Below are 9,223 nucleotides of genomic sequence, written 5' to 3' on the forward strand. Positions count from 1 at the left end.
CTGATATATCTGATATACGTGAGCTGTGAATTGTGATTTTAGCAGCGTAACAGCAAGATTCAATAATGCATTGATTGTCCTTCTTCTCAGCTGCTTTGTTCACTTATTTATATGCTTCATTTCCTACGGTAACTTGAGATGAATTTGAATCTTTGTATCCGTTGATTTTTTACTTGATTATTCCTTGGATATTGTTTCCTTCATTTATTGTGATGCGGCGTCTTAACTGTTTTCGCCGAAATACATTGTTCTAAGCTGTATTGATTTAAGTGCGGCGTTGCAATCTTCTATGTCTCTTGTCGGTTGATCGTTCTTTCCCGAGACATGTTCAGTTGAAGGAAACATACGGCTGAAAATATCAACTGATCGGTTTCCAACTGATCAGTCAGCTGTCTTCGAGAATTCAATTCAGTTCAACTGATCAGTTGGTTTTCTTCGAAAGTTCAGTTCAGCTGGGTTCGTTTGCCTTAGATAATATGCGCGATACTCTTCAGTTAGGCAAGCTGTATAGATCGAATATTTGATCAGTTAGTTCCAATAAATAATCGGTTTGTCAAACATCAGAAATTAAGTTTCTAACAATTTCCCCTTTTTTGGTGTTTGACAAAACTAAGCAACGAATAATTGATCAATGAAGCTTATATGATCTTCAAGTTCGTTGTAGATAAAGTAATCAACTGTTGTGTACAGATTCGTACAATGAAATAATCTGTAGCTACATTGTATCAAATCTATTGAGCTGATCTCCATTGAAATGCTGATATGATGATCTATTCCCCCTTTTTGTCAAACACCGCCATTCTGACAGATAATCTCTTAACATCGGTTGAAAGAATCTTGACAGAAGTGGATACGTTTTCAACAGCAGAAGTTAGAGAGATTTGAAGTACAACTATCTTTCTTGATACAAGTGTCTCGACAGCATCAACTCTCTTGCTTAAAGAGTCTTGAGTCACTGAGAGACTCTTAGCCAATCCTCTGTTCTTCTATATATCATCCGCTGTTCGAGAGAGAGATGTTAAAGCATCTTGAATTGTCGTCAGTTTCTGATAGTTGAATTTTTCAGAGTGTTCCAGTTTCAGAGAATGCTCTAATTGAGTATGCTGGATCTTGTATACTTGATTGATCATTTCATTCATTTCTACTGAATTTCCTTAATATCTTCCAGAACTTTATCACAATCTGTAGAAAAATGAGGCGGAGACTGACAAGATGTTCCTGGTTCCGTTGAGACTTGATCAAAGACCACCATGGTCTTATCAGATATCATTGTTTCAGAAATCGTCTGTGCTGGAACATCTGTTTCAGTTACTGCCACTTGGACTGTAGGAGGTGAAGATTGATGATGATCAGCAGAGATATTTTCCTGCTGAATAGGAAATACTGCGGGATTGTCAGTTGATTGATCATGAGCTGATGCATCTTCTTGAAAATCAGCTGTGATCTGAGCTGGCTCATCAGTTGGAAGGTTTCAGCAAGCTGTTGATTTGGTGATGGGCTAGCCACCACTGTTTGATCTTCTATTTCAGCAACAACAGACTGAACTGGTACTTCTATTGAGATAAGAACCTCTTGAGCGATTTGATCAGTTGAGTGATAAACTTCTTCAGAGATGGGTTCACTCATAAGAGATTCTTTCGCCACTGCTTGAATGATTTCATCAATGTTGGCAAAAGTCTGCTCAGCTTCAGAGTACATATGATGTTCTACAACAGATGATTGTGGCACATCCTGAACAGATTTTTCAGCAACTGATTGTGGAGATGGCCCTTTTTGCTGTGAGGAGGGTGTATCTTCTTTGGCTTTTGAACGGGAGGATTTTTCAGGGAGAACCAATTCCTGAACCTGTTCCGAAAATCTGATTTCCATTTGTAGCCCACTAAGATCTGTGTCTAGTTGGGTGAACACAGCTCTATCATAATAGGCAATTGGACCTACGGGATTGTAGTTGGATTTCAGCTCTTCAACTATTTTAGTCAGCTTTTTGACTCAAATCTGATCAAAGAAATATTTTTGCCTTTCCAATGCCTGGGCAATCATAGCAGCTTTGACTATTTTCAAGACAATCTCTTCAAGTTTAATAAACTTTTTCAGTTGGGATTTGCGCTTCAGCTCTTTGGCAAAAATTTCAGTCCTGAACTTCTTCCAACTATCAAAAGATTTTAGTTTTGCTGTGGCAAATGCATTGACCTGTTCCCAAACCAGGTCAATGTGAGTTTGGATGGCATTAGATGGCCTTGGCTCTTCAACTAGCTTGTCTTTTCCTTTGTCAGTTGTAAGAATGTGAGGAATATCCAGACCAGAATGAGTAGTGTCCACTGGTTCCCTCAATATAACGCCTTTAGATCTGGCCCGAGGCAAGATTGTAGGGCGATATACATGAGTCAAGGGAGCTCTTATTTTAGCGGGTGCCTCTTCTTCAGCAACTGGATCATCAGGTGGAATAACCTGCAAAGGTATAGCCTGAATAGGCTGTTGAGCAGCTGATTGAGTCAAGCTTACAGTTGGAATGAATTTCACCGCTGTTATTGGTTTAGTTCTTTGCGTCCTCGGTCTCTTGACAAGCTTAGGAGAAGGAGTTTTCTCCGAATCTGATTCTCTGAAAATCAGTTTTCGTTTTGCAGTCTTCAGTTGGGCCAAAGTTTTGGCCTTCTTGACTGGTGTTGGAGCAGGTGGTTGCATCCCAACCTCCTGTTTGGTTTTTGGTGGCAAGATGTTCTTGGGAGTGAAGACCTTGAACTTTGAGGATTTTCCAGCATTGTCAGCTACCAATCCCTTCAGTTTCAGAAGATAACTGATTGGAATGGCAAAGCCTCTTGATTGTTTGGTAGATTGAAGCATATTCCTTAGAGTATTGAAGATAGTGTGCCTCCAGTTAGCTTTCTTCTCTCCCCTGATGATGGTCATCACTTGGAATTTCTCAAGAGTAAGGGCAGCATAAGAGCCTGCTTTAGCCAATATGCCTTTCGCCACAATGTCGGCTAATAACTGAACTTCATGCTTCAGTTCCTTCTTAGGATCGGAAATTTTAATTTTCCGCCCATCAGCAGACAGCAAGGATTGCATTTCTTCAATGTCAGATGTTTTGACTTCAGAGAAGCTGATAATTCCTTTAGTTGGTAGAGAGAAGATTTCCCCGAAAGTTTCTTCAGATATGATCATTAGCTGATTATTGATAGTAATAGAGATATTTCCATCAATAGTAACAAAACCTTTTGTATAGAAATCATTGATTTCCTTTGGATAGATGGTTTGTGAAGATTGCCCTAGAAACGTTTTCATCCCAGCTGATTCTAGTTTCAGAAAAACATTCTTCACCTCAACCTCAGTTACTGATAAAACTGAATCGAAATCAATGGCCATAGCATTTAGAACGTGCGCGGGGATTTGGTTTGCCATTTCAGATAATGAAGAAACCTGTAATTTTCAAGAAATAAGCTTTGAGAAGGTATTTGCTCTGAGAAAATCTTTGTGTGCGTAAAAGAGAGAACTGAATCGAGGCGCGGAGAAATACACATGTGTGTGACTGTTTAAATTTTTGGACACGTGTCAGCCCATTTAAGTAAAAACGTGTGTACGTGTGCAAGAGTCGTGTATATAAGTTTAATGGCCCAAGTGGGTCTACGTAGTAAAATTCTATTTGTTATAATATCAGTCACATCACTTTGATTTAGGATATAATCATTCTTAATTAGTTAACGTATGTGAGAAGATTTGTAAAATAACCAACTGAACGATCAGTTGTGAAACTAATCCGTTTCAGTTGAGAATTTACAAACAATTGTCTTCTCAGTTAACCTCTTAAAAATTAATATTCCCCCTTAATGGGTGCGCAAAATAATTAAAAATGACGATATAAAAATAAATTTAAAGCTTAAGGAATTTATTGTTTGCTAGAACGTGCACGGCCCTTCAGCTTCCATAACTCTCGGCTATAAATAGAAGTAACACAGTTAGTTTCAGTCATATTAGTAAAATATTTAAGATAAAAGAAATGGCTGGTGCGAGTAGCTCGAGTGCTTCGCCGTTTTCTCTGGAGGCCAGGAAGGCTGAGATAGAAGATGAAGTCTTCTATGAGAATCTTCAGTACTGGCAGAAGTTACAAGAACTTGAGTTCTTGTATAACACTGGAGAGGCTACCACTCCTGAATGGGTGGCAGAGCTGAGGAAGGTGCGGGAGCACTTGCACATAGCTGAGTGGATTGAGGCCTTTAAGGATGGTCATAGTCATCAGCTGATGCTCCGGAAGGAATTGAAGATCCTGAGGCGCATAGCTTATTCACACAGCTTTGCCAAGACATCCACTCCACCTTTATCCACTTTGATGAAGATGTGGATAATTGATGTAGAGGAAAAATATTATGCTGTAATGCGAGCTAATGTTTATGCTTGAATAATATATTTATCTGAGTTAATTTTGTCTTTTTCTTTCCTGCAAATTGGCAGTTTCATTAGTTGTTGTAAATGAATTACTAACTGAACAAATGAACTGTTAAAGAACTAATATTAGTTGACTGTAAACTGAAATCAGTTAAGATTTAAAAACCAAACTGATATCAGTTGAAAAAATGAATCAACTGGTAATTAACAAACTGATATCAAATAAGCAACTGATAGATAAGAAGCCTGGGTAATTGAGAAAACGCTTTGTTGGCTTGAGATTCTTCAACTTCTTTGACATTAAATGTCACCTGTCTATAAATAAGATAATAGCAGTGAGTTGTGAGATAATATCATTTAAACATGGCAGATTCAGATATTTCCGGTGCTTGTAGTAGTACGCATGTTCACGTTACCGAAGAAACCAGTGCTTATTTAGAAGAGTTGAAGAAGAAGATGGAAGAATATGTCTTGAAAAAGGTGATGTCAACATGGTTCAAAATTCATGAGTTGCAGAGAATAAGGAGTAGTGGTGCGACTCCTTCTCGAGTTCAAGCAGCAACAGCTAGAAGATACTTGGAACGATTTGAAGTCAGAAATGTTACAGAGCTTGTCGATGACAAGGTTCTGTTACAAGCAATGCTGTGGAAGGAGTGGCATGTGATTAAGAAGATTTCTATAACTAAATCATTCTCTAGAATCCGAATTTATGAATTGAACAATTTTATTACAGAATGGCAGGATTCAGTTGGTTCTGAATTGTCTATTGTAAGATGGAATCGTTCTTATTCTTAATAACATATCATTTTCAGTTTATTGTTGTGTCCTTATTTTCTGCAGACAATTCCATTAGTAAAATAGCATTAACAATTTTCTTATGATAAATCAATTAAACCAAGAATATTGCGAAAGTAAGAAAACTTAGTCTCGGTTAATGGTTTGGTGAAGATGTCAGCTGTTTGTTGCTCAGTTGATATATACTCCAGTCGAATTTTGTTCTTCAAAGCATGATCTCTAATGAAGTGGTGTCTGACATCTATATGCTTTGTCCTTGAGTGAAGAACTGGATTATAGGTAATGGCAATTGTGCTCGTATTGTCACAAAATATGGGCGATTCATTTGTAATTACTCCATAATTTCTCAGTTGTTGTTGGATCCAGATAAGTTGTGCACAGCAACTACCAGCAGCTAGATATACTACTTCAGTTGTTGAGGTAGCTATAGATGTCTGCTTCTTGCTGAACCAAGAAATCAGTCGGCCTCCAAGAAACTGACATGATCCACTTGTGCTTTTACGATCTATCTTACATCCTGCATAATCTGCATCTGAATATCCAACTAAATTGAAAGAAGAATCTTTAGGATACCATAATCCGACATTTTGTGTGCCCTTAAGATATTTCAAAATTCTTTTGGCAGCTGAGAAATGTGATTGCTTAGGATTTTCTTGAAATCTGGCACATATACAAACTGCAAAAACAATATCAGGACGACTAGCAGTTAGGTATAATAATGAACCTATTAAACCTCGGTACAGCGTCGCCTCAACTGATATTCCCCCATGATCAGTGTCCATTTTAACTGATGAGCTCATGGGAGTGGTTGCAGCTGAACATGATTCCATTCCAAATTTCTTTAGCAATTCCTTTGTATATTTAGTCTGTCTGATGAATATTCCAGTCTCCAGTTGCTTCACTTGCAGTCCAAGAAAGAATGTCAGTTCACCCATCATGCTCATTTCAAACTTGTCCTGCATTAACTTAGCAAACTTTTTGCATAATTTGGGGTTAGTTGACCCAAATATGATATCATCAACATAAATTTGAACTAATAAAATGTGATCATTCTTAGCAAATTTGAACAAGGTCTTATCAACTTATCCTACGGAAAAATCATGATCAGTTAGAAATTTTGAAAGGGTTTCATACCAAGCTCTGGGAGCTTGTTTAAAACCATACATGGCTTTGTTCAAATGATAAACATAATCAGGTAAACTATGATTTACAAAACCTGGAGGTTGTTCAACATATACTTCTTCCTGCAGCTGACCATTTAAGAAAGCACTCTTCACATCCATCTGGTATACTTTGAAGTTCTTGTGTGATGCATAAGCAAGAAAGATTCTTATTGCCTCCAGTCTTCCAACTGGTGCATAAGTTTCATCATAGTCAATTCCTTCTTCTTGCCTATATCCTTGTGCCACAAGTCTTCCTTTGTTGCGTACAACTGACCCGTCTTCATTCAGTTTGTTCCTGTACACCCATTTTGTACCTATAATAGTTTTTGAAATTGGTCTTGGAACTAAGTTCCAGACATTGTTATGAGTGAACTGATTTAGCTCTTCTTGCATTGCATTTACCCAGTTAGGATCAGCAAGAGCTTCATCTGTTTTCTTCGGTTCTAGTTGTGAAACAAAAGCTGAATGGATAAATAAATTTAGCATTTGATTTCGAGTTCTTACTGGATCTGATGGATTTCCTATTACCAGTTCAAGTGGGTGTGATTTTTTCCATCTGTACTCAGTATTTGTTGTATCAGCAATTTCTTCAGTTGGTAACTGAACACAATTTTCAGTCTCAGTTGGTGCTTTGTCAATTGGTATTTGAGTGTTATCATTAAGCTCTATCAACTGATCATCATCAACGACTTTATGTACATCTGATTGGTCCAGTACTTCTGGTTCCGGTGTTTGAAATCTGTTTTGATTGCTGTGACTTTCATTTTTGCTATCATCTTCCAAACTGATATCTGTAAATCGATCAGCTAGCTCAACTTGATCAGTTGGCTTATCAGTTAGTTCATTTTCATCGAAATCAACATGAGCTGATTCTTCAACATTTAGGGTTTTCTTGTTGAAGACTCTATAGGCTATACTAACTGATGAGTATCCAAGAAATATTCCCTCTGCAGATTTAGCATCAAACGCTTTTAAATAATTTTTACCATTATCAAGGATAAAACATCTGCAGCCGAATATTTTGAAATAAGTCATTATACTTTTTCTTCCATGCCAGATCTCATATGGTGTTTTCATATGATTCTTATTAATCATTGATCTGTTGTGAGTATAAAACGCAGTGTTTACTGCCTCTGCCCAAAACCTTTGAGAAATACCAGAATCAGCAAGCGTTGTTCTAGCAGCTTCTTTAAGGGTCCGATTTCTTCTCTCAGCTACACCATTTTGCTGAGGAGGTCTGGCTGCTGAGAGCTCATGCGTAATTCCAGCATTTTCTAGAAAATTTGAAATAGTTTGATTGATGAATTTAGTTCCTCGATCAGATCTGATTCGATCAATTCCAACTGATTTTTCATTTAAAAGTCTTTTGAAGAGCTTTATCAGTTGTGAAGCAGTATGGTCCTTGGATTTGAGAAAAATAACCCAAGTAAATCTTGAAAAGGCATCTACGACCACCAAGGTGTATTTCATTCTCCCTAAGCTCATGACTGGTATAGGACCAAAAAGCTCCATGTGCAACAGTTCTAAGCATCGGGATGAAGATTTACAATCCTTGTTTTTAAAAGAGGATCGTACTTGTTTACCATACTGACATGCTGAGCAAAGTTTTTCTTTTGAAAAATCTATTTTGGGCAAACCAGTTACAAGTTTATGTTTACTCAAATAGGCAATGATTTTAAAGTTTAAATGATTTAGTCTCTTATGCCACAACCAGTTTTTAGATGACTTGGAAGCAATAAAACAAACTGGTGCATAAGTTTGATCATTCCAACTGACTTTATATTTGTTTCCACAACGTTTGCCAGTTAGTATGATTTCATCAGTTGAAGTATTGACTGAACATGAATTTTTGTCAAATTGTACTGAGAATCCACTGTCGCATAACTGACTGATACTAATCAAGTTATACTTCAGGTTTTCTACTAATAGAACATCTTTAAAAGTAAAGTTACCATGGATAAGCTTACCCTTACCCACAGTTCTACCTTTGGAATTGTCCCCGAAACTGATGTTTGGACCACTGTATTTGGTCAGTTGAGATAGCACACTTGCTTCTCCTGTCATGTGTCGCGAACATCCACTGTCCAAATACCATATTGAGTTCTTGTTTGTACCTGTTATCTGCAATCACACACATAATAAAACTTGGTACCCATACTTATTTGGGTCCTGAGCTGATTAATCCCTTAGGTACCCATACTTGGATTAATCTAACAGACTTTCCAGTAGTTGTATTCCAAATTTTTTTTCTCGGCTTTTGTGTACACGGTGTGTAGTGTACAGATGATACATTATGTATTTTAGGTTTATTCAACTGATTCTTTAGTCTGTATCTCTTCTGAACTGGCTTGCAGTTATAGTAATTGAATTAGCTATTTGAATAGTTTTTGTGAAACCTCTTTGATGACTGACTTTGTGAATCAGTTGAGGATTTTTTACTATAACCAATCTCATATCTTCTAGCCTTGTTCATATTTACAGTAGGTTGCTCAATCAGCTTACTAGGCTCAATTGGTTCTTGTACTACTGCTGATTTAACAAAGTGAATATATTTCTCTTTGTCTATTTTAGCTTTGGTTGAGTGTCATTTGGACACATTTCTCCTTGAGTGTTGAACCCTAAACCAGTTTTATCAGAAACTGATTTTTGTGAATTCTGCATTTCATTTAGTGCAGTAGATGACTTGTTCCAAGTTTGAATGAGCTCAGTCTGTTTTGAGTTTTCAAGAATCAACTTTTGGATTAATAACTGATATTTGTTTCTTTCTGCTTTTAACTCAGCAATTTCCCTTTTCAGACTCAACCCGTCAACTAATTCATCAGTTTTGGTTTTATTGTCTTTGAGATCAGTTTGCTTTGCTTTGATTTTTTCGAATAATGATGCAA

The sequence above is a fragment of the Primulina huaijiensis genome, chromosome 2, assembly GCF_012295235.1.
Source record: "Primulina huaijiensis isolate GDHJ02 chromosome 2, ASM1229523v2, whole genome shotgun sequence".
In the NCBI taxonomy this organism is placed as follows: domain Eukaryota; kingdom Viridiplantae; phylum Streptophyta; class Magnoliopsida; order Lamiales; family Gesneriaceae; genus Primulina; species Primulina huaijiensis.